The sequence below is a fragment of the Anser brachyrhynchus genome, assembly GCF_964034855.1.
Source record: "Anser brachyrhynchus genome assembly, chromosome: Z".
In the NCBI taxonomy this organism is placed as follows: domain Eukaryota; kingdom Metazoa; phylum Chordata; class Aves; order Anseriformes; family Anatidae; genus Anser; species Anser brachyrhynchus.
In genome coordinates, this window is record NC_137697.1 from 42,187,204 (window position 1) to 42,201,453 (window position 14,250).

General features: G+C 42.4%; 1 protein-coding gene across 1 annotated transcript in view; it reads right to left on the bottom strand.

The window, feature by feature from the left end:
• The window catches only part of LOC308186174 (uncharacterized protein), a 45,081-nt gene extending 32,240 nt beyond the window's left edge, over window positions 1–12,841 (bottom strand). Inside the window, exon 1 of the mRNA XM_080575194.1 lies at window positions 12,826–12,841. The gene's annotated coding sequence lies outside the window, so the exon portion shown is untranslated. The remainder of the gene's footprint in view (window positions 1–12,825) is intronic.
• Window positions 12,842–14,250: the final 1,409 nt, after the last annotated feature.

Consider the following 14,250-nt stretch of genomic DNA (forward strand, 5'->3'; position numbering starts at 1 on the left):
TCATTTGAAGAGCAGCTAATCCATTATGGACACTTTGTGTATCCCTGAATGTGTATCACTGTTTGGATGTGAATTTTGTTGTGGATTCAATGCGGCAGAGGCCTGTTAACTGTGATGTTAAAACACTGATTTACAGACTACAGTTGCTTCAGAAACTATATTCCCCAGGGCTGCTTAAAGTGACCGATAAAACCATTAACAATAAACAAGATCTTTATTGTATGGAACAATCTCACACAGTTTTCTCGTTTTCCTGTACCTCCATCTGCCTTTAAAATGCGGGCTTGTGTTTAGCACAACTTCTCTCTGTCTTTTCCACCAAGCAACCTGTCTGCAGGATGAAGTTACCTGCAAGGAGTCCACTCTAACTCTCAGCTACTCTCAGTCCTTGGTTCTCAGAAAAATCTTGTTCCAAAGTCGTGGAAAAATTTCTTGGGCCACTGGCAGTTTGTCAGAGATAACGTATAGCTAGCTGCAGTTTTTACTGCAAATCCCACCTCCTCATTAAAGAGCTGCAAAGAGGCAGAAAGACAGAAAGACAAAACTTGCAGTGTGCCAGTTACTGCTCCTGGTCCTGGAGCACATCCAAAGTGTTAACCTGAGGGTAATTCTGGGACAGCTGCACTCTTCTGTTTTTCACATAAGATTCATTAACAAAGGCTTGAAAGAGGGGGAGAGAGAGAAAAAAAAAATCTGTAATCTAGTGGCTAGTATATTGTCACTGCAAAACATGGTCCTGGCTGTTCTGTGAATGATGACTACTGAAAAAAAAGGGTTTGATTTTAAACATACACTGCTCTTCTGCCTCTAAGGAACAACAGAAATGTTACATCCTAGGGCCAACAACATTCAGTTGTAAGGGATTTCCCAGAAGCACAAGCTCGTGGCTTATCCTTTGCTGCATGACAGGGAGGACAATGCAGAGAGAGGTGCCAGTGTCAGGGAGAAACACTCCCTTCCACCCAGACACACAGCTGTATGTCACACAGCTGACAGGCTGTGTAACTAAGGTTGCTTTAATCTTGCAGCTGCGTGGTATAGTTGGCAGCAACTCTATTACAAGTAGATCTGTTAAGGGTATGTGAGGCACCAACAGCAGTGCCTGTGGGGGTGTGTAGACATGCACAGACGTTTGAAAGCAAACTGAGAAAAAGAAGTTTCCTTTTTACATTCTTGCTCTCTCTTTGTGTGAACAGTAGACAAGAGAATTTTCCACAACTTAACAGTGGCATTCCACTCAGCCACACACAGGGCTGCTCTCAGGTAGCAGGGAAGATGAGGAGCCAGGACTACAGCAGGATCCAGGACTACAGCCCTAAAATTGCACTGCTTCTGACACTGGGTATTCTGCAGCCCATTCCCACCTGGCACAAAGTGGGATGTAACTGGCTGAGGCACAGCTAGCATCCACCTTGTGGCACAATGGCACTCCAACTCCAAGACCTGGGAGGACAGGTGCTGAATTATTTGTTATTTATTTATATTTTATTAATATTGGTACATCAATTTTATTTGACACGCTGGCTTCTGAGCAGGGGAACGAGCCCCTCAAAACAATAAAACTGAATATTAGAGCAGAACAAGCACACAAAATATGGGCATTCATGGCAAGGCTCTATTTTATGGAATATCAAAGTTGAAGTAAAACTCTTTGATCCCTCGCTTCTACAGCACGTGAGGTAGCATGGACTCAGCAGACAGCAGATGCACTTACTAATTACTGCTAATTGCTGCTGTCTAGACACCATGTGAAGACTAAACTACCAGCCTTGTTTACAAACCAGCAAATACCTACCTACTCTTCTGGTATTATTCTGGATCACTGCTTGCTCAGTTTCCAGTTCTGAGTTTGGGTATTGGAATGTAAGTGAGAATAAGAGTTTGCATAATTTGAGCAGTAATCTAGAAAACTGCATAAGGTAGTGAATTGGAGAGTCAAGCCCTCTTTAGCTAACAACATTATTTTTCCTTCATCAAATCCTCACTGTACTTTTATTGGTGTGTACCACTGGAGCAAGTAGTTTTCAGCATTAAACTCCCAGTCAAATGTCTACAAATGAGAAATGCTCATAAAGAAGCCTCCTAGCAAGTGAAAATCTCAAAAAGATTTTCTCACACCAAATATTCTGTTAAACATTTTTGACAAAGAGTTCATTCATTTTTGTTTGGTTTATTTTAAACTGATATCTGCTTAAACAGAAAATACCACACTGATGTAAAAAGTCTTAGCTTTTAGGAAATAAAAACTACAAGATGGACTCTCACAAAGTTGGAAATTTTTCCCATGTCTTTCTGGAAATAACTTTGTTTTGAATTCACAAGACTGTAAGACATTCTGCCTCTGCCAATCTTTCCTATAGATTATAAGGATGCAGCAACATCAAACAGTTCAGATATGACATGCATATAGTACCTAGCATCTTACCTCTGCTGTGAGTTATCTTTTGCATTTATCTTTTTTTTTTTTTCTGCCTCATGTTTTTTTCTCCCTTTTCAGCTGTCATAAAAACTAAGTGCAATATTTCATGGATCAGATGAACCAGGTTTAAAAATTGCACAGGAAAAAGCCTGCACAGAAATTCCCTACTTGTGTCATACTGTTCTTACATAAGAATAAATTCCAAATGAGGCTGTATTACAGAGAAAGTTTAAACAGAGTAATGGAAGTGGTAAATGAAAATAGAATAATGTGAAGAAATGAAATAATTAGGAAAGAGATTTTGGAACAGCAAAAAGCTTATCAGAAGAGTCCAACTAATGTACTGTTCTTTAAATAGTAGAGATTTTGACATAATTTTTCTTCCCTAAGTGTGAGAAAACCTGTCATCAAAAACACTACCAGAAGCCAAGTGAACCTGAATTTAAATTGCAGTTATTGAAACCAAAGTCTTTAATAAAGTGTCAGACTGTTGATGTTTCTATTTTTGCAGACAGTGCTCCTGCCTGAGATAAGGGCATACTATAAGGAGATACTAGAGCAATACCTAATTTTATAGTTTGAAGACAGCTGTGAATTGAATTGGCTGATCCAAAGCTGAAAAAATTTGAGTCAGCATGGATTAAGGCTAACCAGCAACCAACCAGCCAAACACAAAAAATCCTTGCTTAGAATACAGTGCAAGCTGAACTGTGTGAGGCTTCAGGTAACATCTTTTCAAATTGAAATGGAGAATCAGCAGAAGTAGAAAACTGATACCCTTAGCCAAAATATTCCTGTTGTATGGCATGTCTGTATGAGTTAGTCTTGCCTTGCAACAGCTTAGGAAGCCCTGGGCTCGGGCTGGGGCTGGCACACTGCACCTGCATGTATATGTGAACAGGGCAGAGAGGGTGAGAAAAGGTGTATAAGACATCAGTTCCCTACACGTGTTCCTTCTCTACCTTCATACACATTCATTGCTCTTTATCCCCCCTACTTAGCTGCAGTACAATTACTGTGAAACATTAATATTACTTCTTTTGACTTCCCAGGCTAGCTCAGTGTTTCAGGGTTTGAAACTTATTTGAGTTAGAAAGGAAGCCTTGTGAAAGGACGTGGGATTTTTGGACAGAGACACACACACACACACACACACACAAAACCTCTTCATTTACAAGAATAAAAAAAATAATGCTTTGCAAGTCTCACAGTAGACCCGACATCCAGCAACAGCTTTTCAGTTGATGGCTTCCTGCCTCCATAAGAGAAACCTGAGCCAAATGTCTTCTGTCGAGTCTTTGTTTAGGGTCGAACTGGTGCTTTTCCATAAGTCCTGAAAAGATTTTCTCAGTCTTTGAAACTTTGTGCCTTTCTCAGTTCTATCATTTTACTTTCTTCAAAATGTCTTGTCAAATCTCTTCTGCCCAGACCATTTGAATTTGTAAGCAACCTCCTGGTCACCTTATCTTCAGTTGGTATTATGTATTTTTTTCTCCCATGTAGCTCTTTAAAATGCAGTATTTAAAATGAAACATAGCACTTCTAAAGAAATCCTACCTGTTCTGTCTTTCCTGAGACCCTTTCACTTCAGACCAAAGTGTATTTTCTTTTGTATTTCCAAACTTTTGGATATGTTCCCTTAAAAACAACAACAACAAAAAAAAAAAAAGAGCATGGGTTGATGTTCAAATTCGCACAGTCCCTCTGTCCACAGCTGGACACTTTCCATCTCTGACAAGTCCCAAGACACATCTTACTTTCTCCTGTTCTTAATATTTCTGCTAATGCCAGGTTGGCTGTTCTGTCCTCCTATGTGTCTTCTTGGGAGAACTGAGCTTTCCAGTACACAGTTATGTCCCTCCGAAGCAAAAGCATTCCTCTGAGGGAATCATAGGGAACAATAAATCAGGAAAAGAGCAGATCACAAGTTGTACTCAGAGCCTGAAAGGGAGGAGAATAACCCTTTATAACGGACAGAAAAATGGCATTGGACCAACTGTGTTTGGTCATACTCTTATGAATAAAGAATTTCTTGTGTTTCAGTAAAACTCAGCATTTTGTAATGTACTTAAAATTAAAGGCCATGAATTGCTCTATAAATCTATAAATCTTGAGGTATCTCAATAGTCCTGGAAGCTGAAGAACCCATGAGTATTTGGTAACATAAACACAGGGGCAGATGAGGTTACGGGGTATGTGAGAGCACAAAATTTAACTTATTGGAAGACGTGCAGGAACTTCCTAAAGTACACAAGGCTACTGGGCCAAAAGTTACATGGGTTTTCTGCCTCTGTGTTAGTACCAAGGAAAAACATCCTTTGACTTCAGGTATTGTCCCTTATTTGTTGTATAAGGGAAGATGTATCAAGCTATCAGAAAGGCCTTATAAGGGAGAATTAACAACAATATTAACTTTGCAGAAGACAGCACAAATGCAGTGCTGATGGGAAATCATAAAGACTGTCTAGTGAGCACCTTTCCTGAACTCTGAGTTGTCCATGAGAAGATTTGCTGAAGCTGGATTTCCAGCCAAGCTTGCAGAGATGCTTTCTTGAGACCTTGGCTGAATCAGTCCATGGTCACAACTCTGTGCTGTAGGATTCACAAACCTGAGATTGCAGCAACCACCATCACCCAAGGCTGCCACCAGCAGAGGTCAGAGGGTGTCTGTGGGACACCCCACTGTGCAAACACCAGCCCAATGCTCAAACCACAGCCATAACTCACAGGGATATTAGCCCACACTTCAAGCAGCACTGGCAGTGACACTGAAGATAGTCAGCTCAGCTCAGATTCTTTCACTGAGAAATTACCCTGCATCATTTCTCAAATCCCACTGAAGTGGATTCATTGCAAGGTTCATTGCACCAGCCCTTTGATTTCCAGTTTTCTGCAGAAGAGAATGCCAATACTCTTGCACGAGACAGCTAAAATGTATCTTGTTAGTGGCTATGTTGTACTGACTCAGCTAGTAGCCTGCTCAAAGCAGAAAATACCTGTTGCTGAGGAAGTTGGGGCTCTGCCACAGCTAGGGCCTGCTGCAGGGGGATCCAGGGAACCTACTTTCTACCTACATAAGTAGGTAGGGGACATCAGCTTTTTGTATCTATTGTTGGTATAAACAGGCAGTAGAGGTCTGCAGATGTCTGTGTCTCTCTCCACCACCTGTCTTGTGAAATTGCACATTTACTTTAGGAATTGTCCTCACCCTTCATATTTACAGCATAGGACTGTCTGTTTTGGCACTTGATCCACGTGTATTGGGTCCCCATCACTGAACAGTATTTTTGGTCTAAACAAATACGAGAGAGCAGTAATGAGTCTTCTGAGAATTATTGACACACCTGTACTATAACTTGGTCCCTACTGGCAAAATGCATTTCACAGTCCTATCCTATTTTCTTCCATAGTCCTGAAAACCAGCAGACAACTTGCCATGCTGCAGCTTCTAAAAGTGAGTCTGGTGTCACCCAAAGGACACAAGGCTGGCCACATGCCGTGCTTCTTGCACCAATGTGCAGCCCCAGCGCCGACACAGGCCATGCCTGCAGAGCACACTCACAGCCAGAGCAGGCAGCAGCAAGGCTGCATGAAGCACAGGACAGCTTTGTTTTCAGCTCACTTCATCTCGGGCAACCAAACCCCAGGCATTTCAGTACAAGACCCCCCAGGCCCCGGGGCAGTGGGGCAGTGCGGCATGCTTCTTGCACCAGGGCACTGCGGGACACTGGTCCGTCTCCTCTGGGGACCGCAGGCAGTGTCTGCTGCAAGGAAGGACCTGGCTCTCGGGACCAGCAGATGTTACTATTTATGGAGGAAATTTTTTTTGGCAGAAACAGCTTCCAAGGGACAGTAGCTAATGTTTAAACAGTGACTTTTTACCCAGGGAAAACAGACATGCTTTACTGTTTAGAACAGAAGGGGAGCAGGCTAGCGCCACAGGGATGTTTAGGCAGGACACGATGGGTGCGTGACTCCTTGCTCAGCTGCCCTCCTGGTGCAGCTTTCCTGAGAGGAAGACCTGCATCCTGGCAGAGACACCAGCTGGCCAGACGTGGGCCAAGCCAAGCTGGGCACAAGAGCCAGTGTGGAGGGAAGGAGGGAGCCACCAAACAGAAGAGCAGAGCTCTTGCCTCTTGGAAGCTGAAGACCCAGCTGGCTCTGCCCAGGCAGAAATGCTCTCAGGCAAGGAAAGGAGGCTGTCCCTGCTGCCATGGAGGTTTTGAGCAAGTGGCTTCTGAGTTGCACACATACAACCGAGAGTGCACTTTACCCAGATGCTCACTCCAAGACGGTGAGTTAAATTGGAGATTGCCCTCCCTCTTATTCTTTTTTCATGCCCTATGAAAAATGCATCAGCAGAGCCTCTCTAGTCCAGGGATCACAGTGAAGATCACAGCACATACCAGCAGAATGGTACAGTCGTGTGTGCACTACCCCCACCATGATGTTAGCCAGCTGGTCTGGATGTAGTCTAGTGCCGATACACAGATTCAGAGAAAGCAGTAAATCAGCTTGTGTTACAGCCAACCCCAGACACACAGAAATAATGAGTCATACCCATAATAACCCAGGGATTAGCCTTAAAGTTTTCTTTTTCTTTTTTTTTTTTTTTAAAGCATAATAATGGTGTGCTGCTTTTATTTTCCTGCCATTTTTGAATACTCCACATACACTTTGCTTGGATATAAAGTAACCATATTGGTTAAAACTGTGATTGTTCTTAAAATCCAGATCTAAAAAGACCCTAAAATAACCTGACTGACAGCACTGAGACTTTTACTGAAAAAAAAAAAAAAAAAAAAAAAAAGATCATTGATCATTAACAATGGGCATTTCAGTACATTTGCAAAGGTTGGTATAGTTAAATTGCCCCCAAGCTTATGCTTAACGGAGGCTATGACAGGAACGGACTGCCTGAGGGTGTCGGGGTAAATATACGTAGAGAAGTCACTGCACTGCAGTTATCTCTGTGCAGCACAACAACTTCTAATACGTCAACAACTTGAAAAGAACCTAAGAACCTCTCTTCTCCAGACAGCCTTTACCCCTTTATCTTAAAATAGGGTTGGGTGTTCCTGTGTTCCTGGCTTTTTAGGAAACTTCAGCCTGGACTTTTTAACCTTCCTGTCCCAAGTCTCCCGATAATTGAACTGACATAAATAAACCACATGCTTTTAAATGATGGCTCCAACTGCTTGTTTTTTGCCAGTGTTATAGCTAAGCCATGGCTGAGAAAGCCAAGACTTAAATAAATATCCATATATTTACTATGCTGCTGCTCCACTGACTACAAGGAAAACTCAGACAACCTTTGAACTATTGTGGCACCACGACAGCGAAGAAAGATACAGCATCTGATGTGCCTGGGGCTGCCATAAAATAACTGGCATCCCAGTCATTTGTGGTTCAGTGTAATGGGGCTTTGGGTTTAGCCACTCCAGCCAAACCAGTCCCTTTCTAAATTTCCCATGTTTTTATATTTAAACAAAGTCCAACTCTCCCAGGCTCTGTGAGGAGCAGCAAACCTGGTGGTCCCCATTTTCTGTTTTCTTTTAAAAGCTGGGACATACCGATGAATTTCCCCCAAACACCACCTATGCTTTCCCTGTACTTCACAGCCCCGGCAACCTCAGCTGCTGATCCCACAGAAACTTCCTCTGCTAATACTCTAAGGAATAGAAGCCATTTGTAGCCAAGCTGGTAGTAATGTTGTGGTTGCATGCATGTTTGTAAAGTTTGTTTTGTGTAGATTTAATCTGAGGCGAAATGACTGGACAGAATTTTGTGCTACTTCAGGCCATGCACAGATGTTTTGTCTGAGCTCTCCTTATCTCTGCTTGTGAATCTCAGCTCACACGACTTTCTGCTCTGAACCACAATAATATTCACAAGGAAATGGGCTGCTTTCAGAAGAAATGTTTAATTATTTGTCAAAAAAAAAAAAATCTCTGCAGACTGTAAAGCTTCAGCAAAAAATGTCTGTGTGGAGCTCACAGAGAAAAGAGCTCTTTCCCTCCCTTCTTCCCTTCCCCACCAACTTGCCCTGCAGGAAAGGAGACCTCTCTGTCAACATCTGGCAGACAGTGAGATGACTGAAAGGAGCCAGCGGCCAGCCCCCAAGCTTGTTTACGTTACCAAAGCTAATGCACAGGGCCAGGAGGCACTTCTAGTGAAGAATAAACAAGGAGGCACATCTCAGAGTGGAGGGAAGATTAAATATAGCCGTGGTTGGAAAGCTGGGCCACCAGCAGGTGCACAGGTGTGCCCCATGTAAGCCATTCCCTTTCCTGGGGAAGAGTCCCATGCTATGAACCCTCAGACTAAAACCTGAAAGAAAAGAAAAGGAAATTAAAAAAAAAAAAGAGTAAAAAATCCACTGAGGAGTTTTCAGGACTGTAAAGAGAAAGTGACTCGGTGCTATGGGGAGTTTTGCTGAAGAACAGAGGTAGTTAGACAAAGACCCTGCTAAAGCATCTGAGCTGGGCAGCTCAGGCAGCTGGAAGAAGAGACTGGTGGCATGTGGGGTAGTTTGTGGGGCAGCTGGATTTGCAGGTCCTCATGCCCTGGCCAGTGGCACCAAGCAGGGGTGCTTCTGTATGCACAGAGATGATAGCAGGACCGGGTACCTGCTGTACCACAGGAGGAGAATAATTACGTGTTATTGTATTCACTTCATTTTTGCACTGCCTTGGCTTCATAATTGTTAGTAAAATACTCTTTGGCAGGGCAATTCATTCTTCTTTGTAAATAGGGAAAATTAATTACCTAGGCAGCGAGTAGTTTAGTTTACTTTCCCAAGTGTCTGGGTGAGAGTTTGAGCCAGTCTTTTAATAGTGATCCCTCAGATTTGATCCTGGCTTTTCATAGAATCACAGAATTATTTGAGTTGGAAAAGACCTCTAAGATCATCTAGTCCAACCTTTAACCTAGCGCTGCCCAGTCCACCATTAAACCATGTCACTAAGCATTACATCCACACCTTTTTTTGTAGACTTCCAGGAATGGTGCCTCAAACTCTTCCCTAGGCAGCCTGTTCCAATACTTCACAACCCCTTCGGTGAAGAAATTTTTCCAAATATCCAACCTAAACCTCCCCTGGTGCGACGTAAGTCCATTTCCTCATGTCTTATCACTTGATACTTTGGAGAAGAAACTGACCCCCTCCTTGCTATAGCCTCCTTTAAGGTAATTGTAGAGCACAATAATGTCTCCCCTGAGCCTTTTCTCCAAGCTAAGCAACCTGGTTGTCTGAATGGGATACAAGATTATGATATCTGTGAAGATACAGCTAGTGTCCCTGAGCTGTGTGTAAACAGTTTCCAGCTGAGCACTGTTTGGTGATCATGTGATTCTCCATTTCTGTACTTTTTGATACATACTGATCCTGCACTCCAGTACTTTGTTCCTCTACTGATTTAAGTAAAGCTTCCGGTTCCGTAAGTCTTCCACTGACAGCATATAATCACTATTTAAGGGAGTTCAGCTGTTCTCTGATGTCTTCTAAGCAAAAGGAAGCTAGCAACTTCTTGTTTAGTCAGGGTCTACACAGAGAGCAATTTCCTCTCATCTTTACTTTGATGTATTACAATGGTGCTCTCCATTGCTGCAGTTGTGAGGCCATTTTAATCTCTTACACAGCAACACTGCTTTTGTGCATGGGTCCACCTGTATGTTCCCCTGAGAAGTGAGACAATTCAGATGGCACAGCAAGCCACACGTTAAAAGACAGCAAGGCCATGATAAACTTCAGATGCACAGCCTTTCTACCGTTATTCCTCTTTCTTATAGAACCATAGAATCATCTAGGTTGGAACAGACTTTCAAGATCACCAAGTCCAACCATCAACCTGACCTACTGAATCCCATCACTAAACCTTATCCCTTAGTGCAATGTCCACAGCTCTCCTAAATACCTCCAGGGATGGGGACGCCACCACTTCCCTGGGCAGCCCATTCCAATGCTTGACCAGCCTCTCCATGAGTAAATTCTTCCTAATATCCAATCTAAACCTCCCTGGCACAACTTGTATGTAGTACTGTTCTATATTTCCAATAATTTGTCCTATGGTATGGGAACCACACCCTGCTCTGTTGCACCAGTGTACTTTCTGTGACCTCTGCTTAACTGCAAAATGGAGTCCAATGTAGTCTGGCAGATTTTTCACTGACCAAGAAAATAAATAAAAATAAATCAGTATCACGCATTTAAATACCTCTGTCAGCTTATTTCACCTCCTAGGTACATGCTCATTATATAGTCATTATGATATCTGGGCATTTTATTGCTGTAGATCTATAGAAAATTATAATCCTCCATGTGTTTTTGGTGTTTCTGGACTGTTCCACAGCTGAGGGGCAACGCATAATGGAGGTCATTGTAACTTGCAGGCCTTTGCCTACAAGTTCTCCTGACTGGCTGCATTTATCAGTAACACTGAAGCTGAGCTCAAAATGACCTATTTTACGATAAGATGAAAAAGAGCAAATAAAAACTGGTTCATCAGCCTTTCAGGCCAAGGGCTGCCCCCTCTTTTTTTCCTAGCACAGTAGCATCCTTGGTTTGCTTGGAGTCTTTGGGCATTACTGCAATATAAACATTAAGAAATGATAAGAATATACCAGGAGAATAAAAACCAACCACTTATAAGTTCTTCCTTCCACAACAAGGGCAGTTAATAGTCTTAAAACACTGTGAGAAAGACATTTTCCCACTGAAAAATTCCACAGGAAATAAGAAAAGTCAGCAATATTTTGACATGACTTTCTAATTGCACTGTTACTCTTTGTATGGGAATTTAATGAGTATTAAAAGCATCTCAGTTTGTTAGTGTGCAATAGAAGAAACCCGACCTTGGTGACCATCCCCCAAAGCAAATATTTGTAAATGTTAAGATAGCAAATGAGGTGTTATTTAAATGAAGACACTCTAAAAAGTTTTCTGAAACCACTCAACTTTCCCAACCCACTGAATGAGGACTCGTTTGAATTAACTACAAAATTCTTTATATTTCTTTTCTTTCTTGTGATGGACTTCTGGGAAGATTAAGGGGGCTCACATCCATTCGCACAAACTCAGGCACAATACTGAACATTTACTCTCAGTCCATGAGACCAGATGGGGAAGCAGAGTCTTACTTGAACCTGGGAAGACATTGGAGCCCTTGGGTTTGGCCACCCTTCCCAGTGTCCTGTTCTGGGAAGCACCCTGGCAGGGTGTTCCTGGCTCATGCTAGTCACCCAAAGACATCTGTAGAACACAGGACTCTGCATTGCCAGCTCTTGTACAGCTCAGTGGAGGAATGCTGCATTTCATTTTATGTTTAAAAACCATTAGAAACACTGGGCAACATTCAAGTAGACCAGGGATCCAGTTTTAAAAAATGAGTGTCATATTTATTAAAATAATATTTTATATTATTTATATTATTTATTTAATATAATAATATTAAAATAATGGTATTTATGCCTTGGAAAACAACATTAACACCAACCTGGGATGCAGTGAAAAATAAAAAGTGTACTTACACAATCCAAAAGCAGACAACAATTACAAGAGCTTTAAAGGCCAGTGAAAAGAAACAAAAACTTAATTATTTCTGTCTATACTTCAGATCAGCTCCACAAGACTTTATGTTATGTAGCAGCCCTCTGCCTTTCAAGGCATTTCATGCTCCTTTAATGCACACTCTCATTGTCCTTTCCTTTAAAGAGATGAATTAGAGACAAGGAACATTCAACTGTTATACAAGTGTACCTGACATTGTGTTCTTCATTAAGTCTGTCCTTCTTATCCCTGACCAGTCCCTATGAACATAATTCAGTCAAAGTGCTAATTTTAACCATTTTATTCTGGATAATATTCTGTGACCTTCTTATTCATGGGGAAACTGATTCAAAGCAAAATTCAGTTCTCAGGCCACAGTTTCAGGAAACTGATTGCATTCAAAATATCTCTTTTTTTTTTTTTTTTTTTTTTTCCATATTTTTACCTAAATGAATCCACAATAGGGCTAACTCCCAAGCCTGTCAAACGTACACTGGCATGACTGCTAGACTACTGTCCTGGTTTCAGTTAGGACAGAGTTAATTTTCCTCCTAGTAGCTGGTAGGGTGCTATGTTTTGGATTAGGATGAGAAGAGCCCCACGTTGGGTGCCAAAAGGACTGTTGTGGTTTAACCCAGCCGGCAGCTAAACACCACACAACCGTTCACTCACCCTCCTCCCTCCCTCTCTGGGATGGGGGAGAGAAATGGGAAAGTGAAGCCTGTGAGTTGAGATAAAGACAGTTTATTAAGACAGGAAAATAATAATAATAATAATAATAATAATAATAATAATAATAATAATAGTATTACTAATAATAACGTGTACAAAACAAGTGATGCACAATGCAATTGCTCACCACCCGCTGACCGATGCCCAGCCTATCCCCGAGCAGTCGGCCCCCCCACCCCGGCCAGCCAGCCCTATATATTGTTTAGCATGACGTCAGATGGTATGGAATACCCCTTTGGCCAGTTTGGGTCAGCTGTCCTGGGTCTGTCCCCTCCCAGCTCTTGCTGCACCCCTAGCCTGCTCGCTGGCAGGACAGAGCGAGAAGCTGAAAAGTCCTTGGCCTGGTGTAAGCACTGCTCTGCAACAATTAAAACATCGGCATGTTATCAGCACTCTTCTCATCCTAATCCAAAACATAGCACCCTACCAGCTACTAGGAGGAAAATTAACTCTGTCCTAACTGGAACCAGGACAACTACCAAGGAGGGAGGAAGGGAGCAGCTTAGGACCACCAAGGAGGGGGAAGCAACTGGGAGCTGCTCAAGCCAGCCCCACAGCCTGGAGAAAAATCCATGGGCACCTGGCCTTTGGCTGCAAATGCTTGAAATATAGATATTCCCACTGGCCTCCATATGCCCCCTGAGCATAGCAAAATTTGACATTTGCAAATCGCTGTTAGCTCTTGACTGAGAGCTCACAGCAGTGCTCTGACTGTCGGAGCTGGTTTCTGCAAGGTCCCTGCCCAGGGCTAGGAGAGCACTGGAACATTGTGCTTTTCCCCAGTGGAGACCCCAGTGCTATATGGATGCTGTGCACAAAGCTCCATCTTGCAATGCTACACGTGTGTGGCCTCTCCAAGAACATAATATGATATGTTTGCACTCATACATTAGAAATTAACACTCAAGGCAAGACGTTGCTGGAAATAGTGTTGGTTAAAGGCAGGGGCTATCTTTAGTCAAGTAATTTATCAGTTTGCAATCCTAGTTTTTCTGCAAATGTTTTCATTAACAGAACGAACCTGCAGCCACTACTGAAGATATAAAACAGCTTGAATCAAAGCACCAAAGCCAAAAATACCAACAGTGCCATAGTTATAGGTTCCTCTGTATGTGTGTAACACGTACTGACGGCTATGGGCAAAATACCAAGGAATGTATAGCAGAAAAATTGAAAATCAAAACAAAGAGACAGATGGACAGACGGAAGGATGGAAGTAAGCCTGGATCTAGAAAAGTTAGGTGGGCTGTACCCTGACACTTCCCATGTAGCAGGGTACTCAGAGTTACACAAAAGTGTTGTGGGAATTAGTGCCTTGGTTTGGATACACATACATTTTCATGGCTGACTTCCCTGTCACCCACTTACAATTTCAATAAAGCAAAGCAGCCAAGGAGCTGCATTTTGAGAATAAGCATAAGCAGTGTCGCAAACAAAAACCTCAGAAAACATATCCAGAAAGGATGTGGTAAACAACTGTCAGTCTGCATCCTTTTAAAAAATACCCAGGGGAAGTACACTTCATTACTGACTATGCATATTTACCACAGAC